General features: G+C 39.3%; 1 non-coding gene across 1 annotated transcript; it reads right to left on the bottom strand.

Annotated features, from left to right (window-relative positions):
* Positions 1-3,011: 3,011 nt before the first annotated feature.
* Positions 3,012-3,118, bottom strand: LOC118490821. The gene has a single exon (XR_004890046.1). It is a non-coding gene; the product is annotated as a small nucleolar RNA R71 (small nucleolar RNA).
* Positions 3,119-16,926: the final 13,808 nt, after the last annotated feature.

The following is a 16,926-nucleotide window of genomic DNA, read 5'->3' as shown; positions in this document are numbered from 1 at the left end:
GAAAACCAATCCATCCCAATAACAACGTCGAAACTTCATAAATCAATGGGTAAAAGATCAATAGAAAATTCTCGTTCTCCAAGTTCGAGTGTACAACCCTTAATCACCACATTTGCTTCGACTAATTTTTTGTTTGCCAGTTCTATAGAATATGGGACGTCTAGCTTACTTTAAACTAGGCCAAGTGTATTCTTAAATTCTATAGATATAAAGCTAAAGTCAGCGCCAGTATCAAATAGAACAGATGCATAGTGTTGGTTAATAGGGACGTACCCGTAACAACGTTCGGATCCTGGCGTGCCTCGCGTGCTCCAATCGTGAAAACTCTTCCACGGGCTTGAGTTTCTTTAGGGCAATCCTTCTTAAAATGCCCCACGTCACCCCAGCCATAACAGCCCTGGCCCCGACCATTACCATTCCTGCCTTGATTATTATTCTTGTTTCCTCCATTGCCAGCTTGATTACCATTTCCGCCTCGGTTCCCATTTCCTCCTTGATTTTGATGTGCACAAAATGCAACATATAAATTACATCAATTGTGGCATAAAACTAACCCTTGTTTAGTACTAATGTTGGAAAAAGTGTCCTTTTGTCTTCCTTTTGTATTCTCAGGATTAAATGAGCTCAAATGAACAAAAGAAGCAAAAAGACAGGTAAATCTAACATAAATACAAGAAAAGGAACAAAAGTGGCATGCCCGACCTCCCGACAGCATCTTCCCAAGCAAAACAAAGAAGACAGAACACTGAACACGCCCCGTGCTCAGTAAGCACGGGGCCGTGCCCAGCGGACACGGGGGCGTGGTCAACTTCTTGCAGACGCATTTAATGAAATTGCGAATTGCAATTAATGAAGAGAAAGACGCGGATGGACACGGGGCCGTGGACAGCGGACACGGGGCCGTGCCCGAGCTTCTGTTCAGCCTATAAATAGGAGTGTTTGGAGCTCTTGCAATTCATCCCTTGGCACACCACCTCTCTCACACATCACCCACCACCCACCACCATCACAACACCATCATCCACCACCATCATCGATTGTCCATTATAGAGTGTGTAAGTCGTCTCGGGATCCAAGATTGATCGTAAGAGTTCTTCACAATCAAAGGCCATGTTTGCCTAAGTCTCTTACATCACTTGGTGAAGACAAGTGTTTAGTGTAATACTTTTTATTTTTAATCTTTTGCACTTTTTAATTGGTTTTGTATTAATGACTTTAATTACTAGTTTCTTATGTTGAAGGTGATTCTTCCTTATCGTTTGTCCGTGGTGCCTTGGCATTATTTTACTGTCTATATAAAATAAAAGATTTTCACCATTCATATCTCCACGGTCTATATGGAGGTATGTTGGCTACCTGGTCGGGGGTTAACGGAACGGTTTGGTAAGAGTTTTGCCATTGTTCAGTGTATAGATCCTACAAAGGACCTGGGTCAAATTTAGTAGGACCTCCTTCAATACCCAACGGTATTGGATGGCGGGGGTCCAAACTCTTTGATCCCCTCATAAGTTAAACTACTATTAAAACTTTAACCCGACTACTTAGGACTGTATCCCTGCTGACTCAGACTAGTTAGCCGAGGGTAACGTCGCCTTCAAAAGAGTGGCCTGCCACATTATGCATTAATAACTTAATTAATTATCTTTCAATAATCCGACCCTTTAGGATTGTATCCTTGCTGACTCAAACTACTGGGTTGAGGGTAACGTCGCCTTCAAAAGAGGGGCCTACTACAATAACTAAGATAATCTCTTAAACAAGTGCAAAAGTGCAAAAATAATCAAAGGTTACACTACACACGAGTCGGATCCAAGTGATTCATCTTGTTTATCTGTTTTATTTTTATTATATTTTTCAGCATTGTTTAGTTTTATTTTCTTAGTTTAAAAACCTTTTTCTAACATTTTGATTCATTAGACGTTGAGGATAAACCGGTACTAAAAGCTCTTGTGTCCTTGGACGACCTCGGTATCTTACCAACACTATACTATGTCCACGATGGGTGCACTTGCCCATATGTGTGTTTAGTGTTAGTAAATATCATGTTTTATAAATTTAAAACTTGGCTAAAAAGTGTAAAAAGGGCTTAAAATATATACCTAAACATATACACACTAACACACATCAAGTTTTTGGCGCCGTTGCCGGGGACACAAGGATTTTAAGAAAGTTAGGAATCAACAGCCTAATCATTTTTCTTCTATTTTCTTTTTATTTTTTTAGGATTTTCTTAATTTTTCAGCTTCTGTGTCGGGTCGGACACGGGCCGTGCCCAACAGTATCACTGGCAATTTTTATTTTCCGAGTTACAGAGAGCTGAGCACGGGGCCGTGTTGGTGCAACATGGGGCCGTGTCTAACTTTCCAGTAACAGGGATCCGGAAAACAATCGCTGTATCTCCGACCATGGGCCGTGTTCACTGAGCACGGGGCCGTGGTGAACTTTCTGACCAACATTCTTTTCTGTTTTTATCGCAGGACTTGGAACCAGACACCACATCCGAACTTTCTACGTAGTGTATGAGCTCCAGTTCTAGTAGAGACATAAAAAAACCTCTAGAAGAACCCAAACACTTTCTCAGAAAAAGACTTAAAGCTAAAAACCTAGAGAAGGTTTCGGGGGACCCACTTCCAATGGCGGACCAACGTACCCTCATGGATTACCTACGACCCACGGTGGGTAATCTCGACGCCGCTATTAATGCACCGAACGTTGAAGCTAACAACTTCGAACTTCGGCCACATTTGATACAAATGCTTCAAAACTCCGCAACCTTCCATGGGCTTGTGGACGAGGATCCCCATCTACATATTACTAATTTCTTAGAAATATGTGATACCTTTCGGATCAATGGAGCAGCAAATGACGCCATCTGCCTTCGAATGTTTCCATTTCCGCTAAAAGACAGAGCAAAAGCTTGGCTCAACGCCCTCCCAGTTGGTTCGGTAAACACCAGGGATGAACTAGCCCAAAAATTTCTATATAAGTATTTCCCTCCCGCTAAAACGGCTAAATTAATGACTGAAATTAATACATATTCACAAGAGGATGGGGAATCCTTATATGAAACTTGGGAAAGGTTCAAGGAGCTATTGCAAAAGTGTCCTCATCACGGTCTTGCGGTATGGCAACAAGTATCCACTTTCTACAATGGGTTGTTGCCACACACAAGACAAACACTTGACTCTAGCTCGGGGGACTTTTAGGTAATCGCCGCCCACATGAAAAATATACAATCAAATTGAGGAAATTGCTCAAACCAATTTTCAATGGCACACTCCCCGAGGCAATAAATCTATTGCCCCGGGCGCCCATAAGGTTGATGAAAGCACTTCTTTACAAGCCCAAATCAAGGCCCTTTCTTCAAAAATCAAAAAGTTAGAAATGACAAAAACGGTCTCGGTTATGGCTTGTGAAGGGTGTGGTGGGCCACATGAAAATTGGAGTTGTATGAAAGAAACAGATGATCAACCAGAGTCGGTAAACTACATTGATAATAGACCTAGGCCGTCGGGTCCTCCAACGGGTACCTACAACCAAGGATGGCGTAACCACCCTAACCTTGGTTGGAGAGAACCCGGCAATAGTAGTAACCAACAAAGCCTAAACCAACGAACAAACTTTCAAAAACCAAGAAATGAGTGACAAAATTTCCCTCAACAACAAGGTGGACGAGAAAGGCTTGAAGATACTGTATCTCGCCTCATCTCCGACACTGAAAAGAAAAACTCGGATCGATTTCAACAATTGGAATCGAATTTTAGAAATCAACAAGCTAGTATACAAAACATTGAAAAGCAAATAAATCAATTAGCTCAAAATTTCTCCGAGAGAGCACAAGGCACGTTACCAAGTAATACCGAAACAAACCCAAAAGCACAAGTCCATCTCATAACGTTAAGAAACCACACCGTGGGTTCCGAAGAAGCTCCACCACCGCCGACTGAGGGAAGCACAATTCCTCAAGAGAAAACTTCTCCTCTAATTCAAGAGCCTACCAAGGCTCCTCCGGTTCCATACCCCGGTAGGTTAATTCGTCAAAAGACCAATGAGCAATTCGCAAAATTCAAAAATTTACTAAAACAATTGCATGTTAATATTCCCTTTATTGAAGTCCTAACTCAAATGCCTAAATACTCAAAATTCATGAGGGACTTCCTCACTCATAAAAGGAAAATTGAATCATTGCAATTAGTTAACTTAGGCGAAGAATGCTCCGCCCTCGTGCTCAACAAACTCCCACAAAATAAGATTGATCCTGGAAGCTTCACAATTCCTTGTTCGATCAGGGAATCCCCCATTCGTAATGCACTAGCCGACCTTGGGGCTAGCATTAACCTCATGCCTGCGTCAATGTTCAAACGACTCGGCCTAGGAAAAACGAGCCCTACCAAGATGAGTATACAACTTGCTGACAGATCCGTCAAATACCCACAAGGTGTCGTTGAAAATCTATTGGTCAAAGTCGACAATTTCGTCTACCCGGCTGACTTTGTCATACTAGATATGGAAGAGGACACCGAAGTCCCCCTCATACTAGGGAGACCATTTCTAGCCACCGCGCAAGTAGTGGTAGACATGAATGACGGAATACTTACTCTAAAGTTTGGGGATAAGGAAGTGTAGTTTGGAGCTGGGAAGAGAGTAGAGGACGATGACCCGGTCAATTACATGAAGGTCATTGATTCGAGTTTGGATGATGCTCTCCGACGGTGCAACATGGGATGCAAAACATCCCACTCGGAAAATATATGACCTCACTTTGGGTCTAGCCAAGGACCCTTATAAACGTGGCGCACCACGGAGGCATTCCGCGGAACTATCCTTAGTTTAGCTTAGATTTAATTTGCAGGAATAAAACACACTCGGGATGGTGAAGGATAACAAGGGAAATGAGAAACATCACCCCATGCATGAAAACAGGGACATCCGACAACAATTTCTTCATTACAGTAAGTTCAGCACGGGCCGTGTCCGCCCAACACGGTCCCATGCTGCACAATCTGCAGAAATCGCCCAGTTCAGGTAGCTGGACACGGGCCGTGTTCACTAAACACGCCCCCGTGTTCAAGCTTATATTTCTTTTTATTAATTTTTGTCACTGGCACCTTAACACGGGGCCGTGCCCGGTCACCACGGGGTCGTGTCCAGAGTGTCAGTAACATAAAATTTTGCTTTTAACACCCTTTTACACATTCAATCAACCTAAAAACTTATTTTTGGGACACATTGAGGATAATGTGTAATTTAATTGTGGGGGGATGCTAAAACCTTGAATCTTACAAGTCCTAATAACAAACCTTACACAAAACTCTATTGGAACCGCTAATCACCCCAAATTTTTTCAAAAATTTTTCATTTTTTTTACTTGTCTAAGTTTAAGTTGGGAAATTCAAGTTCTAACAAGGTTATATTTTTACAAGTTTACAACCGATAGTGTCGTGATAAAAAGAACCAACATAAGAAAATTATGAAACGGCATAACAAACTTAATTAAAATTTGATTATATATACTTGATCACATAAAAACCCATTCCCACAAAAGTGAGTTTTAAGCCTTTAATTGAGCATACAAATACATATCTTTACATTAAATGCTCATTTTTCGTTTCTTGTTTCTTATGTGAATAGCCGCTTGGTTCGTACTACTCTACAACTTGCCACGACAATACATTCCCGGTCCTTACCAACTTAAACCCAAGTAAGTAAATGATGGAGGCATTAGGACTAACCCTTTTTCTTTCTACACCATTATTTTTCATTTTTTACCACCTACCCAAAATCCCCCTAGTTAACCCCTTTGAGCCTAAACCTTTCAATTTCTTAACCCAAAACAATCACCCTTTTTACCCACCTAAACCTTTTTTGTTTTAACCCTTTCTTTTAGTAACAACGTTCGGTTTTCTTATGACTTGAAAAAAAATACATTTTGATGAAACCAAATAAACAAACAAGTTCACTAAAAAATAACTTTGTTAGAAAAAGAATGGTTCACCAAAATAAAATGAAATAAAAAATAAAAAAATTGAAAAAATAAAAAGTCTTTCAAAAAACCGACGTTTTGTTACGCTTTTCGCCCTTTTACAAACCACTAACCCAACCACCCACCTTTAGCCCAAGCCTAACCCTTCACCCAAAAAGTCCTCTTGATATTTACAAAGGTATATAGTTAAAAAGGAGGAGGATTGATTGCTTGGCAAGATTATGGTAGGAGTAAGTTCCATGCCGCTCTCGAGTGATTCACTAAAAAAAATACACCTTCGGCCGAGTGTTGAGTGATTCCCCGTGAGGTAGAACTTGTATATAAATGAAATTTTAAAAAAGGTATGTTATGCCCTAATAAGTAATTTATTTTATGAAACGTTTTTAATAAATCATGACGAATAGGATTGTAAATAAATAAAAATAAAACTTAATTAAAGAACCTTGGAAATCCCGACACTCTATGACAAGCCCAAAAAAAAAAAAAAAAAACCTTCTCTTCTACCCATTCCATTTGGGAGTGAAAAAAAAGCCACATTATAAAGAGTTTCGCTTGAGGACAAGCAAATATTCAAGTGTGGGGGTATTTGATGTGCACAAAATGCAACATATAAATTACATCAATTGTGGAATAAAACTAACCTTTTTTTAGTACTAATGTTGGAAACAGTGTGCTTTTGTCTTCCTTTTGTATTTTCAGGTTTAAATGAGCTCAAATGAACAAAAGAAGCAAAAGACAGCTAAATCTAACATAAATACAAGAAAAGGAACAAAAGTGGCATGCCCGACCTCCGGACAGCATCTTCCCAAGCAAAACAAAAAAGACAGAAGACTGCACACGCCCTGTGCTCAGTAAGCATGGGGCCGTGCCCAAGTGTCAGCAGAAAAAAAAAGGTCATAGAAGCTTCTGTTGCCCACCACGGGGCCGTGCCCAGCGGACACGGGGGCGTGGTCAACTTCCTGCATACGCATTTAATGAAATTACGAATTGCAATTAATTAAGAGAGAGACACGAATGGACACGGGGCCGTGCCCGAGCTTCTGTTCAGCCTATAAATTGGAGTGTTTGGAGCTCTTGCAACTCATCCCTTGGCACACCACCTCTCTCACACTTCACCCACCACCCACCACCATCACAACACCATCATCCACCACCATCATCCATTGTCCATCATAGAGTGTGTGAGTCGTCTTGGGATCCAAGATTGATCGTAAGAGTTCTTGACAATCAAAGGCCATGTTTGCCTAAGTCTCTTACATCACTTGGTGAAGACAATTGTTTACTGTAATACTTTTTATTTTAATCTTTTGCACTTTTTAATTGGTTCTGTATTAATGACTTTATTTACTAGTTTCTTATGTTGAAGGTGATTCTTCCTTATCGTTTGTCAGTGGTGTCTTGGCGTTATTTTACTGTCTATATAAAATAAAAGATTTTCACCATTCATATCTCCACGGTCTATATGGAATATCTCCACGGTCTATATGGAGGTATGTTGGCTACCTGGTCGGGGGTTAAGGGAACGGTTTGGTAAGAGTCTTTCCATTGTTCAGTGTATAGATTCTGCAAAGGACTAGGGTCAAATTTAGTAGGACCTCCTTCAATACCCAACGGTATTGGATGGCGGGGGTCTAAACTCTTTGATCCCATCATAAGTTAAACTACGATTAAAAATTTAACCCGGCTACTTAGGACTGTATCCTTGCTGACTCAGACTACTTAGCCGAGGGTAACGTCGCCTTCAAAAGAGGGGCCTACCACATTATGCATTAATAACTTAATTAATTATCTTTCAATAATCCGACCCTTTAGGATTGTATCCTTGTTGACTCAAACTACTGGGTTGAGGGTAACGTCGCCTTCAAAAGAGGGGCCTACTACAATAACTAAGATAATCTCTTAAACAAGTGTAAAAGTGCAAAAATAATCAAAGGTTACACTACACATGAGTCGGATCCAAGTGATTCATCTTGTCTATCTGTTTTATTTTTATTTTATTTTTCAGCATTTTAGTTAGTTTTATTTTCTTAGTTTAAAAACCTTTTTCTAACATTTTGATTGATTAGATGTTGAGGATAAACTGGTACTAAAAGCTCTTGTGTCCTTGGACGACCTCAGTATCTTACCAACACTATACTACATCCACGATGGGTGCACTTGCCCATATGTGTGTTTAGTGTTAGTAAATATCGTGTTTTATAAATTTAAAACTTAGCTAAAAAGTGTAAAAAGGGCTTAAAATATATACCTAAACATATACACACTAACACGCATCATTTTCCATTCCCACCTTGGTTCCTATTACCACTTTGATTCCCGTTATCACCTTGGTTTCCATTTCCTCCTTGATTCCTATTACCGCGTCTCGCACCAGACTAACACGTATCCTTGGTATGCCCAATCTTGCCACAATTATCACACTTACTAGTCCTGCACGAACCTGCATGATGATATTGACATTTATCACAGTTGGGCAATGTCACACCCCGACCGCGTTAAAACAACAAAACCGCGGCGGAAACGTCGGGGAGTGTCGTAACAGAATCATTGTTTCACAACACATGAATTGAAGTTTCGTTTTATTGTATTAAGTTATTACATTGTCTTGATATTTAAAAGCAAAACACAAACATATTGTCTTTCATTGTTATTAAGTCACTAAGGCCTCATCCCTTCCTATGTGAGCATGCATCACAATCATCATCAAACAACAACACCTGAAACATATGTGAAAAGAAAGTCAGCATAAAAATGTCGGCGAATACATAGGTTTTACGTGTGTGTCAAATTCACGGCTTGTATGCATATTGCAATACCTCGTATGACTACTAGAGTCGATATTTTGAAAACCATGTATTGTAAAGTTTTTGGTATTGCAATACGATTAACCAACTAAAACAAGTTGGTTATATGTATAAGAAAACCATGTTGCCATGAATCTTGACTAAAAACATTCCTTTTGTAAACCAAATTGTAAATCATCTCGTGTGAAAACTTGTATGGTTTATATCATTTAGTAAACGTCGTTCAAAATCGTTCAATTCGTCCGTGTTATCATTCATTCGGGTTATCCAAAACCAATCATTCAAATCGTTCAACTCGTTCGTGTTATAAACCATCGTTCAATCGTTCGTGTCATAAATCATCGTTCAATCGTTCATGTCATAAAACCATTCGTTCAATCATCCTGTTTTAATTGTGAAAACTAACTTTCGGTCATTCTCATTGAACACATTCAAACCTGTGTTTTGACTCGGCTATACCACCAAAGGGTATCTTTAATCGACTAACAAACCACCAAAGGGTTTGTTAAAATCATCAGTTTTGTCGTTACCCACATTACCCCATAACCATGGCGATGGTCCGATAACGGGATTTCTCAGATCCTATGGTACCATAACATACTACTAGTCAGCTCGGCCAAAGCTAATGAATGTCATTCGTGTTATGTATCAATGCACCAACAAGTTCGTTCACATTATTGAAATCGTTGTGTTTAATATAAACCATAGCATTTGTTTTGTTTTGAAAACTCAAATTCATTTAGCACATATGAATCACCACAAAACAATTGAAAACAGTAAAAGAGGGGAACTATGTACTCACTTGAGATTGCAAAGTATTCTCGGTTAAGTGAACTACCAAAGCTCGGGAAATCAAGGAATAAAGTGGCACCTAGTATCGGATCACTATGTTAATAAATCGGGACCTAAATCGGAAGATCGGGTAGAATGAGGTCTTGTAAACCAAATGAGTGTTGGAACTCATATGATATGGTTTAACAAAGCCTACATTCTGATTTGTTACCTATCCTAAGTGCTTTTGACCCGTTAAGACCCGTTAAGGTAGTTTACGCTACTTTAACGCGTCATTTGCGCAAATAGTCGTTCGGATGGTCTAACTAGTCCTATGATAAGTATTATATGCCTAAACATGTTTAATAAAGTTGCATAATCAGTTTAAGTGTCAAAATTTTGGTTACATCGGCTTAAAATGAAATTATGCGCAAAAAGGGTATTTTGGTCATTTTCCTAAGGCATATAAACTACCTATCATAAAACTAATTAAACGAAGTGACCATAAGGTATAACCTCGGAAGGTTATTCCCTATACAACTATGGTCACAAAATATGTTTGGTCGGTTCCTAATGATCGACCAAACGGGTCGGGTTCGAAAGTCTAAGCGGTTGTCGAGACCGCTTGACTTACGACCCTAAACAAGCACTAAACTAAAAGTGACGAGTTAAACAAGTTAAAACATGTTTACCTAAGTTAGAAAACTGTTTTGATATAAAAAATAAGTGTTTTGATACCCGAAAATAGTTTCGTTGCAAAATGCACATAATTGTGCAGTTTGACCGAAACTTTGACTCGTCACTTTGACTAGTCAACGTGGTAATCAGTATGTATAATCGCAAGGGGTTATAACCATCGTGATTAAGATCACGTTGCAAAGTTCAATTGAACTTTGACTTGACCAATTCATGGACAAAAACCGAAAGTTATAGGGTAGTCAAACTGTTTGACTTTCAGCTTGTAATTGTTGAAATGAATGAATAAGCCATGAAAGAACACTTACAAGTGCTCTAAGGCTGAAAGATTAACTAGAAAACTCAGATGGGAGGCCTCCTAAGAAGGTAGCAACTCCGCTTATAGTGTTACAGATGAGAAAATGAGAATGAGCAATGAAATGAGCATATTTGAGGGGTATTTATACTTGAGTTGAAGCCACAAAATCATGCCATGTGTATTGTGTGGTCTCTAAGCAAGTATAGGATTGCAACAAGTGTTTGGACAGGATTAAAACCTTGAATAACTCTTAAAATACCCACAAGTTTGCTAAACAATTCAAGAAAAACAAGTGCAGTTGATGTTTTGAACATTCTGTCCAGATCAGGTCCTCGCGTCGCGTGACCAGGAGTTCCCTGGGTCATCGCATAGCGCGACCCTTTGCACTAGACTTTCAGAATTTGGCAACTTTGGTCCCTTCACAAACTTTAATGCATTTTCGACACGTTTAACCCCCGTTAACCCATTTTCAAGGCTCTATTAACTAGAAAACTCAGATGGGAGGCCTCCTAAGAAGGTAGCAACTCCGCTTATAGTGTTACAGATGAGAAAATGAGAATGAGCAATGAAATGAGCATATTTGAGGGGTATTTATACTTGAGTTGAAGCCACAAAATCATGCCATGTGTATTGTGTGGTCTCTAAGCAAGTATAGGATTGCAACAAGTGTTTGGACAGGATTAAAACCTTGAATAACTCTTAAAATACCCACAAGTTTGCTAAACAATTCAAGAAAAACAAGTGCAGTTGATGTTTTGAACATTCTGTCCAGATCAGGTCCTCGCGTCGCGTGACCAGGAGTTCCCTGGGTCATCGCATAGCGCGACCCTTTGCACTAGACTTTCAGAATTTGGCAACTTTGGTCCCTTCACAAACTTTAATGCATTTTCGACACGTTTAACCCCCGTTAACCCATTTTCAAGGCTCTACAAGGATGTTAAAGCATAGGGGACTTAAAATATACTTGGAAATATCTCAGATGTCGGTTCGTTTGGTCGTACGATTGCGATTTTTCGGCTAATTACGACGAAACTCGAACGGACGCGAAAGTATTTTTGCATTTCTATCTAAAATAAATTATTCTAGTGATTACCAAAATTTTTGGAGGTCCGGATATGGTCATAAAGCAAGATATGCACATATATGCAAAATTTCGTAGTTTTGACGCTTTTAGTCCCTATGATCAAATAAGTGCATTTTCGCACACCGAACCCCTGAAAACTTATTTCTAAGCTAAGTTTAGGGTATTTAGGGTGTGTTTAGCTTATGATATTGTTCCGTAGTGTACGTTGCTATACGAATTGGCAGACTTTTGCAGTTTGTCGCAAATAGTCCCTGTGGTCGAATAAACTTGTTTTTGACATACCAAACCATTCAAAACTTATTTCTAAGTTATGTAAAGGTTATTTAATGTATGTTAAGCTTATGTCACTGTTCTAGAGTGTTTGTCGCGTTAAACTGATTACGTTTCTGTAACAGTTTGCGTATAACTTTCTAGAAAGTGATTTAGAGTTTGAAATCGAGCAAGAATTGAAACGTGAAATTGTCAAACACAAATAAACAAATATTGAGACCAAAACACATTGTTTCATTGATAATTGAAATTGTTCTACATCGTACAGTGTTTACAGAGCACAATTATCACAGGCAAAGCCCGCATACCCTTTTCCACCAGTTTCATTGTTTGTTGCGCCAATCCTGACCTCTGTTGATGGATTAGCATCCCTTCGCTTGTTGCAATCATTGTTTGCTCGAGTGCTCTTTTTAAAGTTCAAAAACGTTCTCTTGTTGTCATTTGAAGACTCCACATGAGTCTCCTTCTTATTAGCACTAGACTTTGAGAATTTCCCTTCAGTGAGTGCCACACTCAAATCAATAGCCTCAGCGATAGTAGGAGGCTTTGAAGAAGTGACCATGCTCAGGATTTCTGGAGCAAGACCCCGGATGAATCTCTCAATTCTCTTAAACTCAGGCTCCACCAAGTAGGGGACAACCCTGGACAAATCTTGGAAACGTTGAATGTATTTAGCAATTTTTGGTCCGTCCATCTTTAAGTTACAAAATTCCGTCTGAAGCTTTTGAATTTAGGCCCTTGAGCAGTATTTCTTTCTCATCAGTTCTTTGAGCTCGTCCCAGTTCATTGCGTATGCAGCAGCTTCACCTTTGGTCTGAACCTGAAAGTTCCACAAAGAGAGTGCACCGTCCAAGAACAATCCAAAAATGTAGGTAACCCTTTATTCAGGAAGACATTTGCTCATCCTCAGGACTGAATCAGTCTTCTCAGTCCATCGCACGAATGCCAGGACAGCTCCTGTGCCATCAAAGTTCAAGGGTTTGCAGTCTAGGAACTGTTTATATGTGCAGCCTGAAACATTTGCAACAACAAACCAAGAGTGAGCATTGACAAATTACGAAAGGAAATACATAAGAGTATTGTAATGTGTCACAGACGACTTAACATTACCAGTAGGGGGGATTATTTCCTGAAGTGCCACCGCTGTGTTCTGAGCGGTTGGCTTCGTGCTGCGCTATTGCCAAAGAGATGTGCTCATTAAGTTCTACTTCGGTCCTTGGTAATGGGTTTGAGTTGGTGTTTCGTCTAGGCGGCATCTTCTTCTATTAAGAAGTATCGGGTGAGTTAGACAATATTCACCAAATAAATGTCACGTTGCATATATAGACACTTATGTTATATATATATAAAACATAAATGATCATCACATCATGCAAGCATGTAATCACATAAGTAACACATGCACACATATAAGTAACAATGTATAATAAAGAAAATAACTACTGAGCTTTGATACATCGGACAACTTGATACATTGTTTTTGTAGAAGAAAAACAAAAAGACTCGAGGTTACATCGCCTCGGTCATACAAGTTTCAAAATACAAAGGTAGTAAGTCTTTTCTCGTACGTTGGTCTTCCATGGTCATCAAGTGTCTCTAGCTCAATCTTGGTCTTCATACATACATGCAAGTGGGTCTGTGACACCCACGCAAAAAGTACCTGCAAACAAAAGATGTCTAGGGTGCTGGAGGAAATGGAGGTGGGGTAGGGACAACCAGACTCTGAAGGTGGTCTATCTCATACAGGGCATGACTCATACGACTATTAGAAAGATTGGTTCGCTGCTCTAAGGTGAGCCCACGAGCCTCAACGTTAGCATGTGAACGTGAACGTGGTGGAGATGGTTGTCACACCCCGACCATGTGGGACAACCAAGCGTGGGGCAGAAACGTCGGGGGGTGTTGTAACAGAATTAATTGTTTCACAAGCATGGCATACAAAGTTATATTTTATTTATCAACAAGAGTGTTACATTGTCTTAAACATGACAACCAAGAGTACATAACATAGTTAATCTTAGTCTATCTTCATTTTAATGTCTCTAAGGCACAGGTCCGCCCTAGTGTCATGATCATCATCCTACGCAAAAACTCCTGAAAACACATCTGAAAATAGGTACGTCAGCATAAAAATGCCTGTGAGATACATAGGTTTTGTGAAAATAGGATTCATGACTTGAGTTTAAAGAATACGTTTAATAACAGTCAGTCATGAACCTTGTAAATTGCTTTGTTTTGTAAATCATATGAAAAGCGATAAGATCAGATGATATGTATACGTAAAAGAGTAATACATGGTTAAATAAATAACCAAGTAAAATGAGTTGGGTAAAAGAAATTGTTTGTAAAGCAATGTCTTGTGGAAAATATGTTATTTGTATAAAATGTTATATGTCTGAATTGAAAATGATTCAAATAACGCTACGATATATAACATCATACAAACACTTATATATAGGAAGTACCAGCGGCGTATCCACCATGCTTGTATCATATTACACACGTTTTGTTACTTAAATCACTTAAACAAACCACCAAGGTATAAAGTCCATGTTTAAACCAATTGTCAAAAAATCCTCGTATAAGCCATGTCAAATGTTAAGAAGTCCAAATGTAGTCAAGTAATGTGTAACAAATGTTATGTATTGTAAGTAAAGTATTATCACATAATACAAATGTAGAAATGTACAAAACAAATTATTTTGAATATATCAAAAGGTTTTGTTTTGCAAAGTAAATGCATGTTACATTGATACAAACATTTATGTGGTAAGTTAACGCATACATTCAAGCCTTGAGACAGTCGGATAACCCTAAGTCAAGGCTATCAAAAGAAATGTTTTCGGATTCAGTCATTCCATACATCTAAACAAACCCGGGATGTCAGGAATGGGATTTGTCAAGTCCTATGGTACCACTACTTACTTCCGAGCGGCGTAGCTAATGTTAATGAATGTATATAAGTCCCGTTTGTGCAAACCAAATGTCCTCGCAAATGTAATCATGTTATATGAAAACAATGTGCTAAGTATGCTAAGTTAACATACAAAGCAGAAAAGTCATGTAAATCAAAGTGCTAGCATGCTATCAATCAACATACATAGCATAAATGTAAAGTAAAACAATGTACTAAGTATGCACACAATGGACATACATAGCATGAAATGTAATGAAATCATGTACTATTATGTACTAATGAACATAACAAGCATGTGATATGAAAACATGAAAGGCACGAAAGTAACAAGTAGGCACATGTGTTTCACCCCAAAACAGTTTGAAAACAGTAAAAGAGGGGGTTCAATGTACTCACTTGAGATTGTTTTGAAGTCCTTGTATAACAACCAAACAATGCTAGGGATCACGGATATCAAACGGCACCTAATATAGGTAGCTATGTTAATATACCGGACCTAAATCGGAGGATTGGATAGGATGAGGGTTCGTAAACCAAACGAGTATGGAGACTCATGTAATACGGTTTAATAAAGCCCACATACTAAAATGAAACCTAACCTAAGTGCTTACGACCCATTACGACCCGTTTAGGTAGCTTATGCTACCTTAACTCGTCGTTCGTGTAAAACGCGTTTGGAACGCCTAGCGTCGTGACCATAAGGTATAACCTCGGAAGGTTACTCCCTATACAACTATGGTCACCTAATGTGTTTGGTCGGATCCTAATGATTGACCAAATGGGTCGGGTTCGAAAGTATAAGCGATTGTTTAGATCGCTTACCTTACGACCCTATATAAGCACTATACTAAAAGTGACGAGCTAAGCATGTTAGAACATGCTTAAGTAAGTTTTGAAAAAAACAGGTTTGGTATCCAAACAAACGGTTTTGATACCTATGAGTAGTTTGGTTACAAAATACGCAAGAATGTGTATTTTGGCCGAAACTACGACTCGTCACTGAGCCTAGATAACGTGGTAATCAGTAGGTGTAGTCACTATGGACTATAACCATTGTGATCACGCTCACGTTATGAAGTTCAAACGAACTTTCTGTTGACCATAAACTGGTCAACGCAGAAAGTCAAACAAAGCTTGACTTTCGGACTCGAAAAGCGATAAAAGAACGAAAGAACACTTACGAAGGGTCCCCGAAAGCTAATCTTGATCCAGGAGCTCAGGTATGAAGCAATGGCATCAACTTAGAGCTATTTGATCAAATTTGTGGGTTTTTGCAAGAAAGGGGGGGGTATTTATAGGATATGCAAGACCGTTAGGATCGTTTCTTGAATATCGTGCCTTGATCTTACCCGTACACTTGTCGCAATGTTGTGGTAGCTTATTTTGCCCCCACCACAAGAATTTGACAAGTGGCATTGCCCTTTGGGTGATTGAAAGGCTGTTACAAGTTGTTTAAAACATTGAATCTGGTCTGGAAGGCTGACGCGGGCCGCATAAAAGATCACCCTGGGCTTACACGGGCCGCCTGGGAGTTTTGATCTACAACCAACTTTCAGAAATGACAGTTAAATCCCTGTTGTGGTTTGGGGCCATTTCCGACATGTTTAAGGCCTGTTAAGCCATCTTTAAGGCCCTAAAATGATGCTTAAACATTGAGGACATGAAACATGCTCAAAAATATGCCGGATGTTGGTTCGTTTGGCCGTACGATCGCGATGATCGCTTAATTACGACGGAATGCGCATAAGCGCGAAAAACGATCCAAAATGCGCGACGAATGGATTTTTCTCATGCCAATCACTAAGGCATAATATTAGGATGCTTACATAAATTTTTGGATGTCCGGATGTATTCAGAACGTAAGTTATGCGCGAAAGTGCAAACTTATGCACTTTTTGGCACTTTTAGTCCCTGAATGATCCAAAAGTTTATTTTAGCACACCGAACACCTCAAAGCCTATTTCTAAGCTATGGAGAGGATATTTATGGTATGTTTAACTTATGTTCATGTTCCGGAATGTCTGTTACAGTTCAAATTGGCATACTTTCGCAGTTTGTCAAATTTAGTCCCTGTAAGCGAATTAACTTGTTTTTCCCATACCA

This window comes from Helianthus annuus, chromosome 3, assembly GCF_002127325.2.
Source record: "Helianthus annuus cultivar XRQ/B chromosome 3, HanXRQr2.0-SUNRISE, whole genome shotgun sequence".
Classification (NCBI taxonomy): Eukaryota; Viridiplantae; Streptophyta; class Magnoliopsida; order Asterales; family Asteraceae; genus Helianthus; species Helianthus annuus.
This window is presented reverse-complemented; position numbering and strand designations above follow the sequence as displayed.